Here is a 15,156-nt window from a genome sequence, read left to right on the forward strand (position 1 = left end):
TAAATAATATAACAAAGATTTCTGTAAACCAGTGAATTGGGCAAGTTTTTTTTATAAAGGAATGAATGTCAGTAATGAGGGTAAACTAGAAAGCAATATAGGAGAAAGTGAGAACTGCAGATGATGGAGATTCAGAGTCGAAAAATGTGAAACTGGAAAAGTATAACAGGTCAGGCAGCATCTGACGAGCAGGACCTCGAATGCTGCCTGACCTGCTGTGCTTTTCCCACTCCACACTTTTTGACTCTAGAAAGTAATATAGAAGTGTAAAGTAATCTATTATTTAAATATTTAAAAGGAAGAGAGCAGCCAACCTGAACCTTAATCCCTTAGAGAATGAGGCTGGGGAAATAATAATGGGGAATCGGGGAATAGCAGAGAAATTGAAAAAATGCTTTGCATCAGCCTTCATTACAGAGGACAATAAGAGTTTTCCAAATATTAAATAATCAAGGGGCAAAAGGAGGAGAGGAAATAAATATGCTGCTCCTAAAGAAAATATACTAGGGGCACTAATGGGGCTAAAGGCCATAATGTCCCCTGGATCTGATGGGTCATCCTATGATGTTCATGGAAGTAACTACACAGATAGAATATGCACTGGTAGTAATCTTCCAAGAATCTTAGATTCTTGGAGAGTCCCAGAAGACTGGAAATCTGTCAATGTAACACCCTTGTTCAAAAAGAGTGGGAGACATAGGTAACTATATGACAGTTAGCTTAAAATCTACCACTGGGAAAATGTTGGACTCTATTACAAAGAATGTAATAGCTTTAGAAATACAGTTTGGGCTATGTCACGCAGTTGGCCACTTCGTCACTATTTTTATGACTGGGAGTTCTGTTTGGGACTCCTTCAGAAATGAGGAGCCATTCTTCCAATCTGACAGTTCTCCCGTAATACAGAACTGTCAGGGAAAGGCAAACCACGTCCATTTTTATAGCAGTTAGCTGCTGTATTCTGAAATTTAAAGGTGTGGAATCACTGACAAGGCACTTTGATACTTGCTGTTAAGTGACTAGTACATGAGGTTAGGGTGCTGGGGTTAGCAGAGTGCCAGATGGATGAGGTAGTATGGAGCCAAGTAAGTAAGCTACCAGCTGCATATGTTGCCAGGTAAGAAGTGTATCAGTTCAGTGAGGGGAAGGGTCCAAGGTGGGTAAGGTGAAAGATGAAAGGTAATTGATGCTGTATTTAGGGTAGGTCAGTGTCGGTGAGAGGAATTGGGCCAGGTCATATGGGAGAGTGGCTGTCAGGTTGGGGTGTGGGGTAAGGCTGTAGGGCAAGTGGGAGGGATTTCACTCCTTGGGGGTAAAGGAGGTACAAGGCAGAGCAGAGCCAGAGTCAGGGATGAGATGAGATATTTCCGGAGATCGGAGTGTGAGTTGGTGGGCACATTATTGGGTCAGGTGCTGGGGTTATGGGTAGCAGGTCTGGAGTGGAGATAAAGGAATGTCAGCTCCCGGGGTGGGAGTGAATTAAGGGGGAGAGTTGATCTTGAGTAAGGACAGGAGGGTCCCATCTTGAACAGGTGAAGATGGTTTGACTCCAGGAGAGTGAAGTTAGGAGTGGTTCAATCCAAAGTAGTTAAAGAGAGGTTGTGGCCAGAGTTTATAAATTAAGAAAACCAAAGTTGTTCATCTCCTTTTGGTGAGGCCAGAAGGAAAAAGAATTCCTTTTCAAAGTCACATAAGGGAAGTCCAGGCCCTTTTTGCCTGGGCTCCACCTTCTTATTGCCTGCTGTTATTGAATTTTGATTTTAACAGAATGTTACTTTGCCAGTCAGAAAAGTTCAGGGGATAATAAAGTGTGCTTTATTTTCAGTGAGATTTTGGATGCTGTAAGGATTTCTAATTCACTCTGGGTGATGTTTATATAGTTACTGCAGTTGAATTCTAATCAGGCATCCTTTTGTTGAAAAATCAATCAAGAATCTGCTCAAAGAACCATTCCTATCTCAGCCTAGATTGCATCTTCTTTCTTCCCCATTTATTGAAAGTGAAGTGCCATGTCAATCATCAGAATATCAATACCATTGTCATTTTTCATTCATCTTGTCACAAAAAAGAAATCAAGCATATCATGCACCTGATATTTACACCGTCTCTGTGACAAATGGAAAGAAATGAATACAATAAATTTCTGAAAGTATTATTTTGATATTTCGACAGAAACACTGCTGCTTTTGTTTATAGAAAGCTGATGGCAGTTTCCAAAATCAACATAATAAAGATTTAATTGGCCTTAAATTCTTTGTCTGTGTGATACTTTAGATTATTTATAGTATTTCTTTCAGCCAATATATCATCTCAGTGGCAGTAGATGATATTACCATTCTCCAAAATCACTGTACTGATCTGTAGAATCAAAACTGTTGACTTATATACAAATACGAAACAATTGTCTGGCATGTTAACTACAGCTGAAGCTGAGAATCCTAAAAGGAATGTGTACTAAAGAGATATTGCTGTCTCCTTGGATGAGGGGAAAGGAGCATAAGAGTAATATAGATGAGGAGCTAAAATCACAGTTTATCAAACTTTATTTCTAAACTGCCCTGCCTCATGTTCTCATTGCAACTATTTGATTTCAGAGCAACAACCTTATTCTCACATCTTCTTGATTTCCATCTTGTAGCAGTGTGTACTATCTACAAGATGAACTGCAGAAATTCACCAAAGATCTTTAGGCAGCACCTTCCAAACCCACGTCCACTTCCTTCTAGAAAGACAAGGGCAGCATGTACTTGGGAACACTACTACCTACAAGTTCCCCTCCAAGCCACTCACCACACTGACTTGGAAATATACCGCTATTCCTTCACAGTTGTTGTGTCAAAATCCTGGAATTCCCTCCCTACAGGCATTGTGGGTCAACCCACAGCAAGTGGACTGCAGCGATTCAAAAAGGTAGCTCACCACCACCTTCTCAAGGGCAAATAGGGATGGGCTTCTATGCTGCCCAGCCAGCGACACCCAAGTCCCACAAATAAATTAAAAAACACCTTTCTTGCCATCTGGCATTTATCTCTACTCAATCTTTTCTGTCTTGAAATTGTGCAACTTCCTCTATTTTATTTCACTTTTTTTGTTCACTTATGAGATATGGGTGTCATTGGCTTGATCAATATTTATTCCCTGCTCCTTGTTCCCATTGAGAAGGTGGTGATGAGCTGTCTTCTTGAACTGCTGCTGTCTATGTGCAGTATGTAGACCCACAATATCATTAAGGAGGGAATTCCAGGATGCTGACTCAACAGCACCAAAGGAGCAACAATATATTTCCAAATCAGAATGGTGATTGGCTCGGAAAGAAACATACAGTGATGGTGTTCCTGTGTAACTGCTGAGCTTGTCCTTTGAGATGAAAGCGGTTATGAGTTCAGAAGGTGCTGTCTAAGGGTCTTTGGTGAATTTCTGCAATGCATCTTGTAAGTAGAACAAACTACAGCTACTGAGTGTTGATAGTGGAGGGAGTGGATGCTTGTTGATGTAGTACGAATCAAGTGGGCTGTTTTGTCCTGGATGGTATCAAACTCATTGAGTGTTGTTGGAGCTGCACTTATTTAGACAACTAGGGAGTATTCCATCGTACTCCTGATGGTGGACAAGCTCTGGGGAGTTAGGAAGTGAGTTACTTGCCGCAGAATTCCGAGCCTCTGACCTGCTCTCCTATATATACAAAAATAATAATAGTAATTTATTGTTACATATAATTATGAAAACACATGTGTAAGTCATAAGCTGGTGCCATTTCAACTGCATAAATTATAAAAAGAAATAAATTATACAAAGTTAGAATAAATTTCACCACCACACTCCACAGCCACTAAAGCTGTCCCTGAGGCTGCACCACCAAGGAGGAAGCACACTGATGCAGCCCCCACCACCGCTGTCCAGACCCAGAACATCACCTCTGCCAAAGCTGCCTCATTGTTGCTGATACTCCAGCTGCCACCATCATAGCCAGGTGACTGTGCCAACTCCCAAGAACCAAGCCATTTCAACTTCCAAGAACCAATTGACTGTCCAATTTAACTCCCAAGGACCAAGGGGTCATTCTCTCCACTGCTATTGCAGACACCACCAAAACATCAGAGGAAAAGAACCAACACCAACTCATCGACTGCTGGAACAGTTACTCAAGCCGTGACCACCATGGCCATGAGAATTGGACCAGATTTGCCACTGAAGCACTCCCTGCAACCTGTCTCCACCACTGCAGCCACAGAAAGAAGTTACATTTGATTCAAAAATGAAATGAAGAAAATAAAATTTGAAAAAAAAGAATGTGGTCAGTTTTGCAAGAAGGAGCAGGTGGACTGGGAGCCCAAACACCTCCTACCCTGCCATCTTCACCATCTTGACACCATACGTATGGTGAGTCCGTTTCAGTTTCTGGTTAATGGTAATTTCCCGGATGTTGATAGTGGGGAATTCAATGATGGTAATGTCAAAGGATGATGATTAAATTGTATCTTATTGAAAATAGTCATTCACTGACATTTGTATGACATAAAAGCTCCTGGCTACTTTTCAGCCCAAGTCTGGATTTTGTCCAGTTCTTGGACGTGGACTACATCAGTATTAGAGGAACTACGAATGGTGCTAAACATTGTGCAATCACCCATGAACATCTCATTTCTGACCTTATGACGGAGAGGTCACTTTGAAACAGCTGATGATGGTTTTACATAGGTACTCCCATTGTGATGTCCTGGAGCTGGGATGACTGACCTCCCATAAACACAACCATTTACTTTGTGCCAGGTATGATGCCAATCAGCAAAGAGGTTTCCTGCTGATCCCCATTGACTCTAATTTTTCTCAGATACCTTGATGCCACATTTGGTCTAATGCAAGGACAATTACCCTCACCTCACCTCTAGAATTCAGCTCTTTTGAACAAAGGCTGTAATGAGTTCAGGAGCTGAGTGGCCCTGACAGAACCCAAACTAGGCATCACTGAGCAGGTGCTGCTTGATAGCACTGTTGATGACACTTTCATCACTTTACTGATGATCAAAAGTAGACTGGCAGTCTGACAATTAGCCACATTTTTGTGTAGAGGACGCACCCAAACAATTTCCCACATTCTCAGGTAGATGCCAGTGTTGTAACTATACTGGAAGAGCTTTGCCAGGGGAACAGCAAATTCTGGAGCACAAGTCTTCAGTGTTATTGCAGACTGTTATCAGGACCTGATTGTTATCAGGGTCTTTGCAACAGCCAGTGTCTTCAACCATTTCATAATATAACGTGGAGTGAAACAGATTGGCTGAAGACTGGCATCTGGAATGCTAGGGATCACTAAAGGAGACTGAGATGAATCATTCTACTAGGCACTTCAGGCTGCAAATTGCTGTGAATATTTCAGCCTCATCTTTTGCTCTGGGTGCTGGTCTCTCTGATCATTGAGGATAGGAATATTGTGGAGCCTCTTCCTTCAATGAGTTGTTCAATTGTTCACTACCATTCATGAATGGATGTCACAGAACTGCAAATCTGATCTGATCTGATAGTTCTGCCTGTCACTTGCTGTTTGACATGCAAATAGTCTTATTTGGGAGCTTCACCACCTTGACACCCCATTTTTAGGTGTGTTCAATGTTGATCCTGGCCTGCCCTCCTGCACTTTCCATTGAACCAGAGTTGATCCCCTGGCTTGATGGTAATGGTTGACTGGAGGATATGTCTGGCCGTGAGGTTTCAGGTTGTGTGGGGGTATGATTTTTTTGCTTGCAGATGGCACACAGTGTCTCATGGATGCCTATCCTTGAATTGCTAGATCTGTTGGAAGGGAATTTGAGGGATTGGAAGCCCTGCCTCTAGCTATTAATACTCCTTGGAACATTAAATAGCTGCAGGCAGCTGGTATCAGCGAAGACATGTTCATTGAATTTTCAGGCATTAGGGTGGAAATCACCATTTGAAAATTCATATCATACACAAGATTTTGGGTCTCGAGTTAGTCGTCTTAAAGTTTTAAATTTTATTCAGATATTAATTTATTTCAATGAAATGCAAGACATGCTGCCGAGAGGATTTTAATCATAACTTTTTTCCTGTTAAATAGGAGCAATAAAGGCTTACAGCAGCCATTATAAATCCTGGCATCAGACAATTAAATTTCTTACTTTTCACATCAATGTTTATAATTTTAATTTTTTTGTTTATACAGATAAAAATACCATTTCTTTCTCATCTATATCTACTCAGTGATCTTCAGTATGGATTAAATCTGGTTATTATTTGTGAACCACATATGACATAGAGATTATTCTTCAACTTTTGTTCTCATCACAAATCCTGTTTTCATGAATTATAGCCCTTTGGGACCTAAATAGATATCAAAACTACAGGAAACTATAATTTTCATCAGGCTTGTGTGACAGCTTTAGCCACATGTAAATACATCAACACATAAGTCAATCAAAAATGTCAGCTAAGTTGGTCCCAAGTCAACAATTTATAGGGTCACTGCACGGAACCACAAAAACATTCCAACTGCAACCAAAATGAAAGACGTGAATTGGCAATCCTAAGGTTGGATTTCTAAATATACTGGAGTGATTACAATGAAGGAACTCAGTTCAAATCATGGCAAAGATAATCATTGGTACATTTCATGTTTGTGTTCCTGAACAAACTGAAAAAGAGTGTAATTACATTTGAGGGTTGAGCTCCTGGTAGATTTTCGGGAGGCCAGGATTTTAGGTAGAAGAGACAAAATACACTAAAATGCTCCTTGCAACTTTCATTGCCTATCTAAGTTGCTTTTCAGAGAGGCTTAATGGTCGAACTTCATGACCTGATCAGCAAGTCCATCTCAAGCATAAGTACTGAAGGCAAAGCACTCAGCAAAAGTGTGGCCATTGCAGCTCAGTAGGCCATGAATTGCCCAGATAATATTAGTCACCTGTCCCCACCACATTAGCTTCATTTCCATTCTAGGTGTCACAGAATGAAGTTTGTGTAGTCTACAGGAAGCCTGGAATTTTCTCTGTGGTACCCAGTTCATAAAAACAAGCTTTGGCTAACATGGAAGTTGTGAAAGTTCATTCAGAGAATTGCTGAGACACAGTGTGGGTTCAGCATACTCAAAATGCCAATATCCACATGTAAAATACAACACGTGTGTATCAGCATGTAGAGGGTTTTAGGTCTAAAATCATGTCACTCTCTGCATTGTAGGTATGATTTGTTCATCAACAAATTGGCTAAATGGCTACTTAGTTTACGAGCAGGAAGGAAAAATCAAAAGTAGAATCAAAACTGACTGGGAAAGTGAACTATAGGGAGGATGCAGAGATGCTTCCATGTGATTTAGGCAGGTTAACTGAGTGAACAAATGCATGACAGATGAAGTATAATGTGGATAAATCCACATTGGTGGCAAAGCAGGCAGGCAGATTATTATCTGAATGGTGATAGATTGGGAAAAGGAGAAGTGCAACAAGACCTAGGTGTCCTTGTACACCAGTCACTGAAAATAAACATGCAGGTGCAGGAGGTGGTAAAGAAAGCAAATGGTATGTTGGGCTGCATAGTGAGAGGATTAAGTACAGGAACAGGGATGTTGTGCTGCAAGTAATACAAGGCCTTCGTGAGACCACACCTGGAATATTGAGCACAGTTTTGGTTTCCTTATCTGAGGAGAGATTTTCTGGCTATGGAGTGAGTGAACAAAGTTTAACCAGACAGACCCTGGGATGGCAGGATTGACGTATGAAGACATTGGATCAGTTAGCGCTATATTCACTGGAGTTCAGAAGAATGAGGGTATATCTTATAGAAACGTGTAAGTTTCTAAGGACCAGACAGAGTAAGTGAAGGAAGAATGTTACCAATGACAGATAGTCTAGAAACAGAGGTCACAGTTGAAAGGTGTTGGATAGGCCATTTAGGACTGAGATGAGGAGAAATTTCTTTGCCTAGAGAGTGGCGAGCCTTGGAATTCTCTGCCATGGAAAGTGGTTGAGGCCAAAATATTTGAATGTTTTCAAGAAAGAGTGAGGTACAGTTCTTCGGGCTAAAGGATTATAACCTTTCATGTGGCACTTTATCAAATGCCTTCTGGAAATCTAAAATCATTCCATTTTCACTTTTCCTCTATCAACTCTGCTTGTTATGTTCTCAAAGATAACTAGCAAATTTGTCAAACAAAGTTTCCATTTCACAAAGCTACGTTGACCCTGTTTGATTCTGTAAACCTTTCAAAATGTCCTGTTATTTCTTCCTTAATAATGGTCTCTAGCATTTTCCCAACAACAGATGTTAGACTGACTAGTTTATGGTATCCTATTTCCTGTCTCCCTGAACAGGAGTGACACATCAACAATTTTCCATTTGGTTGGAATCCAGAATCCAGTGAGTTCTGAAATATTTTAACAAATGACTCCATCTGTGTAGCCACTTCCTTTAAAAACATTGGGTGCAGGCCATCAGGTCCTGCCAACTTGTTTGCCTTCAGTCCCATTATTTTGCCAAAATTTTGTCCTTTAAAATAGAGACTATGAGAAGATATTTCCTCCCATTACACCTTGCTTATTTATTATCTTTGCGATGTTTATAGTATCTCCTACTGTAAATATTGGGTCAAAAGATCTAGCATTCCCCCGTTCCCTGTCAGTAATTCCACAGTTGCATTCTCCAATGGTCCCAGTCTTACTTTAGCTACTCTCTTTCTTTTTATATACTCATGAAAGCTTTTTGCCATTTATTATATGGGGATGAAATATCTCTGAGAAGACCAGTGTCCTGTCACCAAGCTACCCTTTATTTAAACGTGCACAGTACATGATACTGATCCAGCTAGCTCAGAGTTGGCTGCTAGAGTGAACAGAACCCCTGACACTCCTGTTTATTTCTGTCAGTCAGGACTCCCTGGCAGGTTAACAGCACCAATCAGGAAACTCATTTTCTATTAGATTCACCTGGCTGACCTCATTCCAATCAGTACAGGGGAGAGAGTGGAAGTATGGCATTGAGTTAAAGGATCTCCCATGATCATATTGAACAGTAGAGCAGGCTGAAAGGGCCAAATGGCTTAGACTTGCTCCCATATTTTATGTATCTATGATTTTAATGTTTCTTGCCAATTTATTTTCATAGTCAATTTTATCCTTCTTTGTTAGCCCTTTAGTTATCTCCCAATTAGTCATCTGCCCTATATTACAATAGAGACTAAACATCAAAGCTACTTCATTCACTTTTAAGCAATTTGTAGGATCCTGAGCTTATGAATATTGTTGGATAACCAAATATCCATTTCTTGAAATGATGTGAACTGCAGTCTTTAGCACTTCAATGGTTGCACTAGAAAGATGCCATCACTCTGTGGAAATGTAAGGTCACCTTATTTATCTTATTTTGGTGATTTGATGTCCATGATGTGAGAGAGAATAGGAATTACAAAAAAAATCTTTGTAGCAAATTAAAATCCAGAACATGCAACATACAAAATCCACAACAGTAGTTCCAGTAATCTCCAAAGGCAACATTGAATGCAACAGGGCTTACACACAGAACCTGAAGAAGTACGTACAGGGGGTAGATTTTAATGAGTGAAATGACACACAGTATGTGGAAAAAAATATACCCAGAACATATCCTGCTGTTGAAGAGGATGTTTGTAAAGGTAAGCAGAACATGGGTTGTTGAGGCTATGGAATCAGCTAGCCTAGTCAGAGTAGAGACCACGTCAATGGGAGTTTTATTTCCATCAGGCATGCACTACAATTGACTCTCTCCTGAGATCAATAAAATTGATCCATACCACAGGGACTTTGTGCATTGTGAATAGAACATGTCAGTACCCGTCATGGTTACAAGATGTCAGCAGTGTTCTTTTGGCTAAAGGGTCCCAGCCGTGGTGCTGTAGCCTTCTAACCTGTGTGTGTCAAGTTGCGCAGTGCTAGCTCGTGCATTTGTATGAAGTCACGAATTGCTAACACCATGGGGTCCTTTGGTGCCTGAAGCTGGACAGGTGCCTGGTCTCTGGTAGTCCTCCAAGTGCCAGAGACTTCGGGCATTTTTTCCTCAACCAGCTGCAGAGGGTTTGCTCACCAGGAGGTGCTCCTGACTCTAATCTAGCTAACCGTCCTGCCGATGTGTCAGTATCTGAGCTGGTGGGTAGTGCAAGACGTAGACTAGCTGGTACCTCCTCAGAAGCCCGTGCTGTCTTCCTCAGATATTCTTGTGTTGAGGTACCATCTGCTTGATCATGGATGTCAAAATCTAATTGGTACTTGCAGGAGACAAAAGAGAAAATGCATCATGGCCAATGGGGTAAAAGTTATGGAGTTCTAATAATATATTGACAGTGGAGGTAATAGGAGAGTAGTACAACACTGAATAATGCTTCTTACCTGTTTGCTAGATCGTGGACATTTCAGCATTTCCACAGAACCAGATTATGCCGTCCTGGTAAGGATCAAGATCCTCTCCTCGTAGGGGATGAGAGGTCGGATGTCAGACACCCTACTACCTATCCCAGCTTGTTATTTTCTCCTGTAATGCGACAAAAGGGAGAAACTGAGTAAGTGCCAGAGTCCTTCGCCATGTCCTCACCCTGAAAGTGGATGACACAGCTGTTGGTGCTCGTACAGATGGGTGAAAGTGAGGTGTCGTGAGAGACTTAATGAGTACACAGCACAGAAGCCATGAAAGGTTGGCAGGTTAGGGTGGTTAAGGTGGGAGACAGCGAATGAGGGCATATGTTGCCGGCAATAGTGAATGTGGTAGACCACGAATCTTGGTGGGAAGGTGTGTGCAGGAACAAACTGTGTGAATGTGAGGTAACAGAGAAAAGATGGTGGCACTCACCCTGGTGAACTAGAGAAGGTCTGGGAACTTTCTTGGCACTACAAGGCATTTCAACAAACCATGGAAACTGCATTGACCTGGGTGGCAATCGTGGCCCAGGCTGACAGGGTCTGGTAGGAGCAAATTATTGCAGATGCTGGAATCTGTACTGAAACAAAAAGTTCTGGAGATCACAGCAGGTCAGGCAGCATTCGTAGTAAGAGAGCAAGCTAATGTTTCAAGTCTGGATAACTCTTCATCAGAGCTGGTGTAAAGTGTGGAGGGGGCAGCAGTTATGCTATATGTGGGGGAGTGGGTGAGATGGTGTAGTGCTGGGGGAGAAAGGGTGCTACTAGTGTAGATTAAGTGATTGGAATGTGAGAATGGCAGAACAATGGTATGTCTAACTGCCAGACTGGAAAGAACAGACAGTCCCACTGGGATTGTGGGGGGAGCGGGAAGAGGACCCAGAATGTAAAGCTAAAAGAAAGGGAAGAAAACAGGAGTGAGTTCATAATCTGATGATGTTGAACTCAGGAAGAGAAGGTTGTAAAGTGTCTGGTCTGGTTCCTCCAGTTTGCATTGTGTATTGCTGGAGACTTGTAGCATGCAAGTGAGCAAGCAAGCAGGATGCTGTCTTAAAATGACTGGCTACAGGGAGGTCGGAGTCATGCTTGCACGCAGCCTGGAGGTGTTCCTCAAAGTGGACCTTCTGATTAGTGTTGGATAAAAATGGATTCAATTTGCAATTGGAGAAAAACAGCTTTATTTCTTCATTAAGCTTCCAATTTCTGAGCAAAATATTTCCTTTAAGAAATATTGTGTAAATAAAGTGCTTCTTTATTACTGGACAAGCAGTTCACTCCCACAACTTCAACCAATTCTGTAAAGTAAAACAGATAGATTTCTAATGTACGCAGCTCATTCATTAACTTACACACAATGAAGGACTGATCTCTATTGCACAGTGTCATCACAAAGAGCAAAGTGAATAACTTATCTATTTATTGCCAAATGTTAACTTGTTGTGCCAAAGTTAGCTTTCTAAGTTGTTCTGGTTTTTAACATTGGTTTGATCTGCTTGTTATGAGGGGCATGGATAGGATAAATAGACAAAGTCTTTTTCCTGGGTGGGGGAGTCCAGAACTAGAGGGCATAGGTTTAGGATGAGAGGTGAAAAATATAAAAGGCACCTAAGGGGCAACTTTTTCACGCAGAGGGTGATCTGTGTATGGAATGAGCTGCTGGAGGAAGTGGTGGAGGCTGGTACAATTGCAACATTTTAAAGGCATTTGGATGGGTATATGAATAGGAAGGGTTTGGAGGGATATGGGCCAGGTGCTGGCAGGTGGGACTAGGTTGGGTTGGGCTATCTGTTCGGCATGGACGGGTTGGACCGAGGGTCTGTTTCCATGCTGTACATCTCTATGACTCTAAGAGGCACATTGGATTTGAAATGTTAACTCTCACAAAGATGTTGCCAGATCTGAGTTTCTCCAGCACTTTCTGTTTTATATTTTATATTCATCCTTGTGTTTGCCAATAAAACACAGATCCAGGTGATGTCACATAACTCCTTTAAGCAAGTTTTGAACTGAAGTTTTCTTAAAGCAAAAGGTCAAAAAATAGGGCATAATCTTCTGCATGAAAGGTAACATTGAGCTTTCATTGGTGAGAAATAGAACAAAATGTAAGTAAACTCAATTTATTACCTACCAGCTTCAGGATTACCAACAGAATTATTTAAACCTTCAGGTTGCCTGATGGCTCAGTGGAATACATAATGCAGATCCAAACAGAGTCTGAGGTCCGCAGATCCAAACCTTGCAGTTACCTAATTGAAAAAAAACTTGGCTAAGTAAGATATAATGAGTCATATGACAACGAGTTACCTTAAAATCACATCATGCTTCATACTATAAGAAAGATTTTTTCCCAGTGGGCGATAACTTGTGTTCTTTTCATTCAAACAACTTTTTAAAAAGTGCTTCATGTTGTTTCGTAAACAACAATGTAGAAGTATAAAATACAAATAATACAATTATATTCTACAATGGAAATAAATGGAAAAAATTGATTCACGACAGCAACCTTATATAAATAACCTTGATCAATTTACTTTCCCATCCCTGTGTTGTGCATTTGCAAATCATCTGGGATTTAAACCTTGTCATCCTCCAAAATATGCATGATTTCAGCATTCCAGAACAATCTGAAGAATTATTGACTGTTTAGAGTACATTAACCAGAGGTTATATCGGCTGTTATATAGTACACTGGTGAAATGTCTTTAAATATTAATAGACTAAATGAGCTACAGTTACTATGGAACTGTTCACTTTCCATCTCAAACTTACACATGAGAAATGGATTTTCCAATTTCCCCATTTAAACCAGCATTAGCTTTCAAAAAAAATCTAGCATTCCATTAACTCTTTAATTGCCTTGTAGAGAAAGAGAAATTATGAACTTGTGCATCTGCACTTGATCGCAAATGTATCACAGCCAATGAAATACTTTTGGAAGTGTAATCACTTAAAATGTAAGGTAAGCAAAGACAGCATGAGTTAAATAGCCAGATGATTTGGTTTTGTTGCCAAGGGTTGGGTGATTATATTAGTCATGACTCTGGAAAAACCCCTCTGCACAATATCAGTGATTTCAGATCTTTAATGTTCACCTGAAGGGTAGATAGAGTTTTGGGCTAGCATACCATCTGAAAAATGGAACCCACCTGCTAAAGGAAGGATGTTGTGAAACTCGAAAGGGTTCAGAAAAGGTTTACAAGGACGTTGCCAGGGTTGGAGGGTTTGAGCTATAGAGAGAAGCTGAATAGGCAGGGGCTATTTAGAGTCGGAGGCTGAGGGGTTGACTTAAAGGTTATAAAATCATGAGGGGCAGAGATAGGGTGAATAGCCAGGATAGGGGAGTCCAAAATTAGAGGACTAAGGTTTAGGGTGAGAGGGAAAGATGAAAAAAGGATCTAAGGGGCAACTTTTTCATGCAGAGGTGGTGCATGTTTGGAATGAGCTGCCAGAGGAAGTGGCAGAGGCTGATACAATTACAACATTTAAAAGGCGTCTGGATGAGTATAAGGGTTTAGAGGAATATAGGCCAAATGCTGGAAAATGGGACTAGATTAATTTAGGGTATCTGGTTGGCATGCAGAAGTTGGACCGAAAAGTCTGTTTCCATGCCGTATTACTCTACGACTGTATGATCTCCTCACCCCGCTGTGCAGCACTCAATCAATACTGTGGTTAAGGGTCTCAATGGATTATATGTTCAATTTCCAGATAAGATCTTCAGACTCAGAAAAGGAAGTATCACTACTGAGTGAAACCTACCTGCTCCCTCTCAGTTTGAAGTGATCCCAAATCTGATGAAATGAATGTATTGATTACTCTAGTCACTGTACTGTGTTCTGCCTGTAAGTCATAGTGAAGTTCCAAAATGATCGAAGCATGTAACTCTAAAAAAACAGGTTGAATCCAGTGAATGTGAAACAGGAGCTCAAACCATCTCCACCACTGTGTAATGGAGATGAGAAGAGAACTGAGCAATTATTCTGTTTGTAGGAGATGCGTGGTCACTTAAATAGTATCATGGGACCACCTGACTTCATTTTAACAGTCATTGCCAGTTGGATTTCCCAAGTCTAGAAACAAAGCATGTGAAAAAAGACAAGAATGGCTGACTCCATGTTGGGTAGCACGGTGGCTCAGCGGTTAGCACTGCGCCTCACAGCACCAGGGACTCAGGTTCAATTCCAGCCTCGGGCGACTGTCTGCGTGGAGTTTGCACGTTCTCTCCTGTCTGCATGAGTTTCCTCTGGGTGCTCTAGTTTCCTCCCACAGTCCAAAGTTGTGCAGGTTAGGTGAATTGGCCCTGTTAAATTGCCCATAGTATTCAGGGGTGTGTAGGTTAGGTGCATAAGTCATGGGTAAATATAGGATAATAGGGTATGGGAATTGGTCTGGGTGGGTTACTCTTCAGAGGGTTCGTGTGGACTTGTTGGGCTGAAGGGCCTGTTTCCACACTGTTGGGATTCTATAAAAATAATTCCATAAGAGACCTTACAGCATGCTTGTGGGCCAAGAGAAACAGGAATGTGTCCTCCAAAGCTGTCCACTTCAGCATTTTGTTTGCTGTTCCCCTTTCACACTCAACCAGCATTGCCATACCACCCCGGATCACAATCAGAATACCCATGCCTCTGACTAAACAATGGAATAACAACCCCAACCCGATGATGGGAATATCCTGATCCCTAACCAAAACAACAGAGCCACACACATTATCTTAACCCTATACTCCCAATAATATCCACCTATTCTCCCCAACCGCAGC

At 41.3% G+C, this 15,156-nt stretch overlaps 2 long non-coding RNA genes across 17 annotated transcripts in view; one reads left to right on the forward strand and one right to left on the reverse strand.

The window, feature by feature from the left end:
* Positions 1–15,156, forward strand: part of LOC148148538 (uncharacterized) — a 418,607-nt gene that overhangs the window by 202,870 nt on the left and 200,581 nt on the right. Inside the window, exon 1 of one of the 13 annotated variants that reach the window (XR_015758863.1) lies at positions 3,521–4,380. The exons of 11 other annotated variants lie outside the window; for them this stretch is intronic. This is a non-coding gene — a long non-coding RNA (uncharacterized LOC148148538). Of the gene's footprint in view, positions 1–3,520; positions 4,381–10,439; positions 10,541–15,156 lie in introns of those variants that run through there. One more of the 13 variants, XR_015758872.1, reaches the window with a different exon arrangement.
* The window catches only part of LOC122555163 (uncharacterized), a 38,257-nt gene continuing 30,502 nt past the window's right edge, over positions 7,402–15,156 (reverse strand). For 2 of the 4 annotated variants that reach the window (XR_015758893.1, XR_015758894.1), the window contains exons 2-5: positions 12,523–12,640; positions 10,828–10,975; positions 10,371–10,512; positions 7,402–10,249 (exon numbers count right to left, since the gene is read on the reverse strand). This is a non-coding gene — a long non-coding RNA (uncharacterized LOC122555163). The remainder of the gene's footprint in view (positions 10,250–10,370; positions 10,513–10,827; positions 10,976–12,522; positions 12,641–15,156) is intronic. The other 2 variants (XR_015758895.1, XR_015758896.1) reach the window with 1 other exon arrangement.

This window comes from Chiloscyllium plagiosum, unplaced genomic scaffold (assembly GCF_037043375.1).
Source record: "Chiloscyllium plagiosum isolate Xiang-an unplaced genomic scaffold, Cpla_swu_hap1 HiC_scaffold_12, whole genome shotgun sequence".
Lineage (NCBI taxonomy): Eukaryota > Metazoa > Chordata > Chondrichthyes > Orectolobiformes > Hemiscylliidae > Chiloscyllium > Chiloscyllium plagiosum.